The sequence below is a fragment of the Eptatretus burgeri genome, chromosome 5 (genome assembly GCF_056783735.1).
Source record: "Eptatretus burgeri isolate ZD-2024b chromosome 5, Ebu_testis_v1, whole genome shotgun sequence".
Taxonomy (NCBI): Eukaryota; Metazoa; Chordata; class Myxini; order Myxiniformes; family Myxinidae; genus Eptatretus; species Eptatretus burgeri.
Genome location: NC_140965.1, coordinates 92682557 through 92695731, shown reverse-complemented (window position 1 = coordinate 92695731; position 13175 = coordinate 92682557). Strand labels below are relative to the sequence as shown.

The following is a 13175-nucleotide window of genomic DNA, read 5'->3' as shown; positions in this document are numbered from 1 at the left end:
AACCCTACAATAGGTATAAATAAGCCTTCACCTATCCTAAAGGGGTGAACTCCCACAATCGTTCTGCTTTAAACTACAAAATGTCAAAGGGAGTAAAAACGACATTTATATAATTATCACCCTCCGCACCTTTCTCCCCACCAACCCCTTCCAAAAATAAAATAAAACCAAGACAAGAACATTGAAGGGAGAGGGTAATGGGGTCCAGTAGAGGTTGATCTGGGCCATGTGAGCATGATGCAAGAGAGACGGTTAAGAGAAACAGATGAAAAAAACAAGCACAGTCTAGATGAAAGCGAAAGAAAGACTGATGCAGGAGCCAAAATACAGACAGGAGAGAATGATCTTCAACGACTTTTTTTTTACCTCTCTTCAAATCCAAAGCAATGCAAGCAGTGAAAGTTATGTCAAATACCAATGTAAACGTATGCATGTGCATCTGTTGACAAGAAGGTGCAGTTGTTAAAATAAAAAAATAAAAAAAACTCAGGCCTTTCTAGCGATCATTTCCCAGCAGTGCCAATGCTATGACATTTCCTTGAAAAGTGTAGAATATCCACTGGTCATGAAATGAAGAACTGACATAATGGATCCCATTGAAAAGAATGCTTGCATTTATCATCTGCCAAGCTGTTCACATGATAGCCATTGCCATCTGTTGTGCGGCAAGGCTCATCTGCATGCAAACCAAGATATTGGGTTTTCAGTACCCAAAGCCTCCAACTCTGCTCCCCACCCAAAAAACTGCTCTATAAGAGAAATTTTGAAATATCTCTACACCATCAACAGACAAGATAGGATAACAGAAAAAACTTCCTCAAATGTTTCACTAGTTAAGAAAATTGAATAACAAACTTTCCTGGAGAATACAAATAAGGCTTACAGCGACATCTCACTTGTTAATGGTAATTAAATAAACATTCCATCTTGATTTTCTCTGCTGAGCAACAGAATTCACACTTGTGTATTCCAATGGGTTTCACATTGCTCCAAAACATCACATGTATATGATGCATGGCATTCAAAAACATTATCGGTAGGCCTACGAGATACTCGCGGTAGTCCAAGAAAGGCCAAGGTTTAAAAAAATATATATTTCAATATATGAAGGTATCAAAATATGGAGAGGTGGGGGTGCAGGGGTAGGTGGGTGGGTAATGGTAGGTTACCTCAGACAAAAAGGAGTTGCTTTGTTCATCTTCAAAAAAAAAAATTTAATTCACTTTTTCTATATTGCACTCTGCATTATTGACAAGCCAAATGGTTTTCTGGCAAACTCATCATTATCTTGAGTGAAAATCTATAACTATAAATGTCTGTCTGTCTGTCTGTCTGCTTGTGTGTTAAATATACACTCCTACACCTCTGGACAGATTTGGACCAAATGTCGCAGAGGTAAAAGGTTATACCAGCCAGGTTTAAGCAGGGTTAGTGGCTCCTTAAACCCCCGGGAAAAATGATGGGGTATACTTCCTTGCTGTTGCACTTGGTTTGAATAGCATCACCTTTGGTAGTGTAGTGGAACAAAAAAAATGCTGCAGCAAATTACCAACCTAAGGTGAGCAGAGAAAGGTACTCCCGTCCACGGTGGGAGTGCCACTTAAAGGATGAAACATACGTTGAGCCCTGCAGGATGGATTTAACTTCCCTGGGTAAATGCATGACTGTCATCTTCTTTGGTTATTTCCCCTGTCACCAGGCTTGCTTATCCCATCAATTAAGAAATAAACTGGGTTGTGGACGGTATAGAAGACCTCTGCCTCCATCACTCCCAATTTTTGATAAACATATCTTTCTTTCATTATATACGACGTGCTGTTTAGTCTTCAGTATAGGTGATAGACTGCTGCCAAAAATAACATATAAACTGGGCGATGTATAGCAGACCACTGTGACACCTTTCTTTCATCATAAACGACACATTGTTCAGTCTCCACTTTCCAGTGTGTCGAGACAACGCCGCTCGGATTTAGCGCCACGAAAGGGGAACAATGCACCGGGTGCATGGGAGAAAGGGATGTGCGTGGCATGTTAGGTTATTCACATTTGTAGGCCAGAAGTTATTTGGCCTGCATACGCAGGAGAGAACTGACATAAATTATTTTGCCGCGTTTGATGCAGTTGAGAAAAATGGCTCCGAAGAAAAGAGTCTCCTTCGGATGGCATACTCCAAGAGCCGCAGATATAAGTAATCGGCTGTCGGAGGAGACTTCTGGAGAGCAAGAACGGTGTAGGAAGTGCAACAGAATTGCAACAACAAGAGCCCATGCTGCAGAAACAGAGGAAGAACGAGAACTGCATAGACAGTGCGATTGATTGCCAACAGCAAGAGACCGTGAGCAAGAAGACAACAAGCACCGCCAGAATCTGTTAGAATTGGATCAGTCACGATCTCAAGGATATGAGTACCCTGTACGAATGAATGGAAAAACTGTGGATTCAACTTAACCCCATATGTGCAATATGAAGATTCACCAAATATTTTGATTGGATGTATGGCCAGTATTTGTCAGTTTTGGAAAGGTGAGTCCCCAGGGATGTGCTGCTTGGGGGGCAGGAGTTAAGTGAAACTGCCTAAGCTTGAACATCCTCCAGAGCCATTGAGGATTATTGTCATGGTCATCCAGTGAATGAAGACATTTCCTTTCGAATGTTTGCAAATATAACAGCGCTTTTCAAATGAATTCCAGTGAAGCGGAGGAAATTACCCAACCTGGCTACATGCCCACATTCAAAGTATGTGGCCAAGTATATCACAGATCCGGATTTCTTCCACCCCTGCCAAACGAGGACCCCAAAGTTCTGCAAATCTATTTCATGGGAGATAACCACCAACAAGCTCGACAACGCTGTAATAATATCCCATACATTAAAGAAATTTTTCTGCTTGGTATTCAGGATATGCTCCAGAAGAAAAACAAATATGTGTGAAGCTTTGAGTAAATGGCGAAGAAAAACGGCGATTGAGCAAACGACGCATGGTCGGAAGCAGCATGGACAAGTACCCAACTACAGGAATCCCCCGCCACCCCATAAACAATGAGGTGTATGTGCTTTTATAAGCTTCCACAGGGCATATCGGACTGCCTGTGGCATGTGCCCATTTGCTGATGCAGTCAGTCAGACGATGATCTATGTATGGGCTGCACTGATTGGCTGGCAAGTTGGGAGAGAATACCTGGAGGATGCCAGATATCCATATATGGTCACGTCTACCAGTGCTTCGGGACTTCGAGTTCACTTCAACATTTCTGTCTGTGAACTGCACTGATTGCTGCTGAAAAATACATGAAAAAAGATGTATAACAGGGGAAGCTTAAAGGGGAACCCAAATGCTCAGACCACCTCCACACTAATCTATCCCTTGATATTCTACATTCTACAAAATAGATATGATCCATCTTTTTTTCTGATTTCCGAATTATAAAGGAGGTAAATTTGTGATTAAAAGTCGAAATCTTCTTCTTCTTCTTCAGATTAGCCATGATATCACACAAAGAAGTCGACCACCAGATCCGTACTGTATACGGGTTACATCACGGGATGATTTGACTCAAACGGAGAATAATTTTCGATTTTCCACAAATGTACCGAGTCGATGCGTCCTTGGTGCTTGTGTTGTAATACAAACTGAGATGGTTTCATGCTACACCAATGGCCGAAAACCCCTAAGTTTGACAGAAATTGGACGAGGTTTGTCCGAAATACCAGACTGTAGATCGGGCCTAGAAAATATTTGCTTTTGTACTCAGAACATTTTAGAGAGCACTGTGATAAAAAAACCCAACAGAGATGGCGAGATCTTGTGGTTATCCGTCATAATTGAGAGAGGATGCCATACCCACGATTAAACAGAAAAAACAGTCGTCGCTCGAAAATGAAACACCATCTCTACCCAGCTACCAGCACATGTACACGGACGATTTGAGGGGTGAATCAAACACCTGTTGCCATTGCCTGGCAGTTGCCACAAGAGCACCTGAAAATAATTATGTGTTATCAACACTAATTTCTACAAATCAAATGAACAACTGTATTTATGGTGGAGAGAAAGTATGTATGTATCATCATCTACTCCTCCAAGAATATTTGACCTCGGACGCTAAAACATTCAGGGTCCCACCCCCCCCCTCCCGCCCCACTACAATCCTCCACAATCATCACCCACACAATACACACAATCTTACAACCTCCCCCCCCACAACCATCATCCCACCACAATCCAACATCCCCCCACCCCCTCCACAACCATCACCCCCACAATACTCACCACCATCCCACACTCCCCTCCACCCTTCTCCACAATCCCCCATCCACTGGGGAGGGACATCAATACATCACAGACATGATGGGAGAACACGGCACAGACACAAATGGTGTGCAGGAAAAGTATGAAATGGGATGATCCCATAACCAACTAGAGGGGGAGTACTCGGGAGAGTGCAAAACCTCCGCTGCCAACACTGCTGGGTCACTCAAGTGAACCTTCTATCTTATTCATCAAATACTAGTGCATGCCCGTAGGTGCGTGCCCGTAGGTGCAAACAAAACAAAACAAAAAACTTTCAAACCGCATGCTAGAAACAACTACACAGGCCGTTCCTTTGCTCTCACGTGCCCGTACGTGCGTGGCAGTACATGCAAAAAAAAAAACTTTCAAACAGCGTGCCAGAAACAACAACCATACAGGCCGTTCCTTCGCTCTCGTAAACGACGATTGGATTGGGGCATTGTGTTTATCTATAAATGGGCATAACCAATCGAGAAATGATTAGAATATACGTAAAAAAAAAAACGTGCAAAAAAATTTACTTCCTGCTTCGGAGCATACCAGCACTCTGATGTTACCAAAATTTATGCACCGTCTAATATGAAAACGATCATAACTTGGGGCATTGTGTTTATCTATAAATGCGGATAAATCGAGAAATTATGAGAATACACGAAGTCATCATTATCCGGAAGCCCATACGTTGTAACCCGTAATGAGGAACGCGGATGAGCTTCCCTTCCCCATCGGCCACGCCCACGCAACAACGTGTCTTGTCATTGGTTTGGTAAATAAATGGCCATAACTTGGGAAGCACTTGTCGGTTTAATATCAAACCTTGAAAAGGCACATCCTCAGGTCCCCAGCAATATACCTGGCAAGTTTCAATTAGATCGGACCAGCGGTTGCCGAGAAACAGCGGTCACACACACACACACACACACACACACACACACACACACACACACACACACACACACACACACAGACTCACACACACACACACACACACACCCACACACACACACACACACACACAGCTGGAATTATAGATAGATGATGTCAACAGTGCTGACAGTTATAGTTCTTTTCTCGAACATTTTTTTTTTGGGGGGGGGGGGGGGTTGGAAATCACTTAAAACATGTAGAAATGCAAAAAAGAAATCGAAATTTTGTTGAAAAAAAAGTTGCAAAAATTTTTTTTCTCTAACAATTTTTTTTTGGGGGGGAGGGGGGGTTGGAAATCACTTAAAACATGTATAAATGCAAAAAAAAATTTTTTTTTCTCTAACTTTTTTTTTGGGGAGGGAGGGGGGTTGGAAATCACTTAAAACATGTAGAAATGCAAAAAAAAATTTTTTTTCTCTAACTTTTTTTTTGGGGGGGGGGGGGAGGGATCAAGGCCAAAATCTAATGGCATGATCCTTGGACCATACCTACCCCCCCCCCCACCAAGTTTCGTCGAAATCCGTCGAGGAGTTTTTCCGTAATACTGTTCACAAACAAACAAACAAACAGAAAGGGGTGAAAACAGTAACCTCCGATCTTCGATGGCGGAGGTTAACAAGACACCTGGTCAACCTGCGATGGTGAGACAAAGCATTTGTTGCCCATTTTGTCCATGGTGTCTGATTCTGCCTGGGCAGTGCCCGTGCTGTCGAATGATGATGGGTATTTCTGCTGAAGTAATATATAAATCGATTTATCAATTGTTACAAAATCCCTTCCTTATAAACCACTAATTGAATGAAAAATTAAACCCTACCGAACTGAAGTGATCATGTGACCAGCGTTTTCATCTTTACAAACACTTCCACCTTCTTCCTCTGAATTGTTCACATAAGGGTCAAAACGATACAGCTCCATAATTTCCCCAAAAGCATTTCCATTACTAATTTTGTCTCCAATAGTTTCTTTAAAATCCCAATGATCACTTTCAACATTCTGAGAACCATCAGTGTTGATAATGACAGTGGAATCAGGAACGGAATCCAAGCTCGACATGCACTATTTCTCTATGTAAAGCCACCATTTGGATCAATTCGGCTTCAGGGTGTGATGTCACTGGTGAAATTGAAAGTCGACATTCTCGGGCTTTTTTCGACACTTTGGCAAAAAAAAATTCAAAAAATTTTTTTCCCTTCAAATTAGACCGTGATTAATGATTCTCAATGGTTTTCAGAAAAAAAAAATTGTGTTTAGGTTCCCCTTAAGATCAAAGTGAGGGGATAAAGGTGGGGCTTAGATAAGACACTGGGACAAGGGAGACTATATTTTTTTAAGCACATCCTCAATACATTTCATTAATTACAAGCACACATCACATCTATTCTAGCATGCCCCATGAAATAACTATTCTAATCTCTCATTTTACCCCCTAGTCCAGATTTGTAACACTGACAGCAAGCAAGGGAAATACGAATAAAGGAGAGAAAGGCGGGAAGGAAACACGGTCACCTGAAATTAAGAGGTTTGGGTGAGGCAGAGTTAATGGGGGTAAAAAGATTGAAGGTAAGAATGCAGGGTGGTGGTGCACCAATATTTGAAGCCCTGGAGGGCAAAGGAAGCTCCACAAATGGAGAAAGCAAGAACAAAATGGTGGAGGTGGCAAGCATAGATTTTTCTAAAGATAAACAAGGAAGGAGTTACTGGAAGCACCTGTGCATCCTGGAGTTGCTGGGGAGTGCCAAACGGCTAAAACAGCAACATTTCTTGTACTTCGACCTCATCATAAGAGAAGCCAATAATGTTGAGAGCTTCAGATTGCACATATGTCAGGAGAAACAGATGCGGTATTCATGTGCTTGGTCATTGGGGAGAGCAGCACTCTAATGAGCAACAGATAAAGGACCTGTAGCCTGTGAGTAATTCTGATTTTCTAAGTAATGACTCAGAACAATGTTGGATACCCAGTCTGTAGCTAGCTTTGCAACATGGTTGGTGGAGGAGGGGTCATAGCTGATGGTGACGCCAAGAAGTTCAACAGACTGAAGTTTTTCAAGTTTCAGCATATGGAAATAGAGAGGTGGATTAATCCGACGATCCTTCCAGAACAACAGGGTGAGCCGGCGAGATTTGCCAGGATTGAAAAATGAGTTCCATTTGTCAGAACAGTATTTAATCCATTCCAAATCAACAGAGAGTGATGTAGCTGCATCTGCCTGTTTGTGGGATACTGGAAGACAATGACGAATCATCTGAAAAAACACGAGGATTATCCAGACTATGAGAGGTCGTTCTTGCTGATGAGAAGCAAGACTGGGCGGGCTGGTTTCGGTGCACGAGATTTGAAGGCAAACCCCGAGTTGAGATAGTCTGCCTCGTCTCGAGCAAAATGAGGTTAGGTGGTTTGAGGTGAGTGAGGGGATCAAAGAAGAGCATAAAACAGAGAGGGTGCCTTCAAAAGGGACTTAAGGCACCAACAAGTCTTTGTGGAATGAGACTGCTACAAGTTTGACCTTGCGATTAGCATGATAATGATTTCTGGTTTGCCTATGGAAGGACACACTTTTTTGCGAGCCTGATGGAGCGAGTAAAAGTTGCCCCCAGTGGGGTTTATAGCCTTCCATGTTGAGATAGGAAGCCGCTTGATCTCAACTGTATCAACACAAAATTCAGTTTGTCAGGACCTTTCAGATGGATATGATAGCCACAGACAGGATTGGATAAACCAGTGCATAAGAAAGAGAAAGAGAGAAAGAGAGAGAAAGAGAGAGAAAGAACTTTTGTGTGAGTATTCCAAGTTGAATACATATCAGATGCTGTGGAGATGACAACCCAATCCTCTTGAGAGAGAAGATGGCTGTCTCTGCCATTTGGCCTGTGCAAACATCCAGATTCTGCGTCACTGAAGTCACTCTCAAACAACAGCCAAAGGGCTCTCAAAACATCTCGCTGGAGATAGCGTTTCACTTACGGCTGCCAATTTTTTTTTCCCCCAAAGGAAGATGGACATCGCAACCATGGTGGAAGGAAGATCGATTGAAAGGATGAAGGAAAGTAGTGCTGCAAGAACGCAGCGAGACATGCGAGTTTGCAAGCAACACCAGAGGGAAACAAATTATAGTGAAGAAGCCATATGGGAGTAAGGTGTTTGCAAAGGAAAGTAAATTAAAGGAGATTAAACTTTTGAAATGTAATTGATAAGTTTTGTCATTAAAAAACAAGTTTTAGATGTGAGGAAGTAAAAAAAAAAAGGTGAGGAATAAAAGGGAGAAGGACAATGTAGAATGAACGATGAAAGGATTCATGAGAAAAATGAGAGAATGAGTGACGATCCTTAAAAAGCAATATCACATGTGAAGATTTGAGTCTATAAAGGAAGATGGATGATAAAGATGACCTTGAGAGGAGAAAACAAAGGAAAGAAGAAAGAGAAGGAAGTATTGTGTTTTATCGTAACACATGCAGTCAATGAAGTATGAAGATGGGACTAATAGGGGAAAGGGATATTGATGATGATGATGATGATGATGATGATGATAATACTCATCATCATCACTGATGTTATAATGAAAATGGCAAAAAAATGAATATACATAGTCCAGGCGGTAGGTACAATGGACATGATCAGTGACAGCAATGATAGGAAGAGCTAACGTGAGGTGGTTATGCCAATGATGTATCTTTTATGAGTGAGTACATGTAATGATACCCTGCTTGGGATAGAAAAACATAGCGATGTCAGTACTCATCTAAACCTGAAAGGCGGTAGAGTGCATAGACTCGCGTTGCGTGCTCATTCTGAACAAAAATACCATCGTTGACTGAGCACACTACTTTATGGCACACTGCTATTATGCAGTGGTATCACCAATACACCGTATTTATGTCACATATACAGGTATTGGACAAATAAATGGAAACACCTGGGTAAATGAGGGACACCAAGCAACGGCTTCCACACAAGTGTTGCCCAAGTGTTATACAAGCAAATAACATCCCAGCATGCTTAGGATCGTGTATAAAAATTTTACACAGGGCTGGATGCCTATAATTATGGTTATCATGTCTGCAAGAGGAGATCCCCCAAAGCCCCCATCCACATAGCACGTGTGGTCACCCATTGGTTTGATGGGCATGACACTGACGTTATCCTTATATCATGGCCTTCTTAGTCACCAGATCTGAACACAATTGATCATTTATGATGGGATATTCTGGAATGATGCCTGAGACAGCATTTTCCACCTTCATCAAACAGGTGTGAGTTGATGGACTTTCTCCTGGAAGAATGGTGGCGCATCGCTCCTGCAAAATTCCAGACACTGGTGGACTCTATGCCACGGAGCATACAAGCTGTATTGGCCCCACGTGGTAGCCCAACGCCCTATTAAGTGACTTTACATTGAAGTTTCCCTTTTTTTTTGGTCCACTGCCTGTACATTGCCATTATCTGCAGCTTTATTAATCATTAGGAAATTTAACGACCATCTTTGTGCATGTTAAGGCTAAATTGCGTCAACGAAGATGATTGTAAAAAAAAAATTTGAGATCGGACTAGCGGTTGCAGAGAAAAAAAAATTTAAGCAAAAATATATAGATGTGAACACACAGAAAGACAGACAGACAAGGGCGTTACAATAATCTCGCAACCGCTTTGGGGTGAGACTATAAAGTGGTTTCATCATGCGATTACCACAAAACTATATCAAGTCGTCATTTCCATGAGTCTTAAAGGTGTCCATGTCAAGTAACATGATGTGAAACTGCACAACCATTGTGATCACAACATCTAATTGAGATGATAAAATAAAAACATATAATGTATTTGAAGTCATGAAGAAATGGAAAAAAAAACATAAATAAATAAAATCTCATCTCGTCTAATTTTCATGGAGTATTCCCTCTGCCCCACTCCTCTCCAACCCCAAAATCATGAAAAAGTATGCACTTGGCATCGATAAAACAACACCACCGGATGAGGAAAGTTGTGCAAGATGTGTTGCAGATGAGTAGGGCCAATTATGTGCATTGGAATGGTTGAGAGTGAAAAATAGGAATGCATCACACTGTAACATACAATTATATGTGCAAATGCGACACCTCATTCCTTCGTCTGAATCTATAAATGTGTGGCTCAGCATACATACACACTCCTAAATAGCAATCTGCAACACCAGGCTGTACCATCGTGACAGTACAACTGACATATGGTTGCGAGTCATCCATATTTGTTCATAGAGAATGTGGTCTTGTAAAATATTTGTTTCGGCTAACAGTTGGTACTGCATTGGAAGGTCAACCGCGTATTCTGTTAAACAAGATTGTCTGGGCCACATATGTCAGAGACCTGTGTAAGCCCGCTGTGAGTCGAATGAGCATGCAGAAGGTTTGTTCTTTCTTTCAACTCAAGTTTACAGCGCAATTCCATCACGTGACATTTATCAACTTCTGTATGGCTTGCTATACATATACAGTACCAGTCAAAAGTTTGGACACACCTACTCATTCAAGGGTTTTTCTTTATTTTTACTATTTTCTACATTTCTAGAATAATAGTGAAGACATCAAAACTATGAAATAACACATATGGATTTATGTAGGAACCAAAAAAGGGTTAAACAAATCAACATATATTTTATATTTTAGATTCTTCAAAGTAGCCACTGTTTGCCTTGATGACAGCTTTGCACACTCTTGACATCCTCTCAACCAGCTTCATGAGGTACTCACCTGGAATGCTTTTCCATTAACATATGTGCCTTGCTAAAAGTTAATTTGTGGAATTTCTTTCCTTCTTCATGCATCTGAGTCAATCAGTTGTGTTGTGACAAGGTTGGGTTGGTATACAGTAAATAGCCATATTTGGTAAAAGACCATTATTTTGTGTGTACTGTGGTAGTCCATATTATGGCACGAACAACTCAACTATCCAAGGAGAAACGACAGTCCATAATTACTTTAACACATGAAGGTCAATCAATCCAGAAAATTTCAAGAACTTTAAAAGTTTCTTCAAGCACAGTCGCAAAAACCATCAAGCGTTATGATGAAACTGGCTCTCATGAGGACCACCACAGGAAAGGAAGACCCAGAGTTACCTCAACTGCAGAGGATAAGTTTATTAGAGTTACCAACCTCAGAAAGAACCAATTAACTGCACCTCAGATTTCAGCCCAAGTAAATGCTTCACAGAGTTCAAGTAACAGACACATCTCAACATCAACTGTTCAGAGGAGACTGCGTGAATCAGGTCTTCATGCTCGAATTGCTGCAAAGAAACCATGACTGAAGGAGACCAATAAGAAGAAGAGACTTGCTTGGGCCAAGAAACACGAGCAATGGACATTAGACTGGTGGAAATCTGTCTTTTGATCTGACGAGTCCAAATTTGAGATTTTTGGTTCCAACCGCCGTGTCTTTGTGAGATGCAGAGAAGCTGAACAGATGATCTCTGCATGTGTGGTTCCCACCATGAAGCATGGAGGAGATGTTATGGTTTGGGGCTGCTATGCTGGTGACACTGTCAGTGATTTATTTAGAATTCAAGGCACACTTAACCAGCATGGCTACCACAGCATTCTGCAGCGACACGCCATCCCATCTGGTTTGTGCTTAATGTGATAATCATTTGTTTTTCAACAGGACAATGACCCAAAATACACTTCCAGGCCGTGCAAGGGCTATTTGACCAAGAAAGAGAGTGATAGAGTGCTGCATCAGATGACCTGGCCTCCACAATCACCCGACCTAAACTCAATTGAGATGGTTTGGGATGAGTTGGACCGCAGAGTAAAGGAGAGGCAGCTAACAACTGCTCAGCATATGTGGGAACTCCTTCAAGACTGTTGGAAAAGCATTCCAGGTGACAACCTCATGAAGCTGGTTGAGAGAATGTCAAGAGTGTGCAAAGCTGTCATCAAGCCAAAGGGTGGCTACTTTTATGAATCTAAAATATAAAATATATTTTGATCAGTTTAACACTTTTTTGGTTACTACATAATTCCATATGTGTTATTTCATAGTTTTGATGTCTTCACTCTTATTCTACAATGTAGAAAATAGTAAAAAAAAAATAAGGAAAAACCCTTGAATGAGTAGGTGTGTCCAAACTTTTGACTGGTACTGTATTTCACCAAGTCTTTCAGGAAACTCTCACAATTTAACAACCAGAATAGTGCTTCCCACACCCTTGCATCTAGCAAATGAACAAATCAACACAACTTTGCAATTGGATATTAAAAATGTGATGATGCTGCAGGTGGCCTATTAAGATAAGCTCCATTATTGCTGGCACCTCATAAAATGTTGTCAGTTTGCTTGAAGGGGTTAACATAATTACGTTATGCAAAAGTCTTCATAATTAGGAAGCAAAAGCATGCCTTCTCACTATTCTGCACTTATAATATGCACACATCATCATTGCCACTCAGAGAACAGTGCAATGTTAGCACGTCTTAAAAAAAAAAAAATAGGATTTCTGATAAACCATTGTGGGCCTTTCTTAAAATGAAAAATTCACACCGAAAATTATGGTTGCTTGGATACTGGAAACAAATATACCTTATGACCTTGCATACCAATTAACTCTCAAAATTGTGCACAAAGGTCACAACAGACTCCAGAGGTAAGAATGACTACAATTACCAAATCTCCATGTAAATTAATGGGCATTTTAGGATTAACATAACGATTGTTTCCTCGTGAAAACCCTCCACCCATATTTCTGCCCCGATTGCCATGAAGCGTTGATAACTGAATAAAAGGAACAGCGAGTGAATCGATGAATGACAATGGCCCAACATGTTATGCAGTAGAATTCCTACAAACACAATGCAATATAAAAGACAGAACGATGATAATTCACCACCTTCCGACGAACACAAATTCCACTCACAAGCAAGGGGCCGATACGAGCATAGCTTCGCATCACACAAGTTACTTTGTGTCATTCGAAAATTAA

The 13175-nt window shown here is 41.2% G+C and overlaps 1 protein-coding gene across 1 annotated transcript in view; it reads left to right on the top strand.

The window, feature by feature from the left end:
- Positions 1-13175, top strand: part of LOC147026963 (uncharacterized) — a 150574-nt gene that overhangs the window by 37555 nt on the left and 99844 nt on the right. The window lies entirely within an intron of this gene.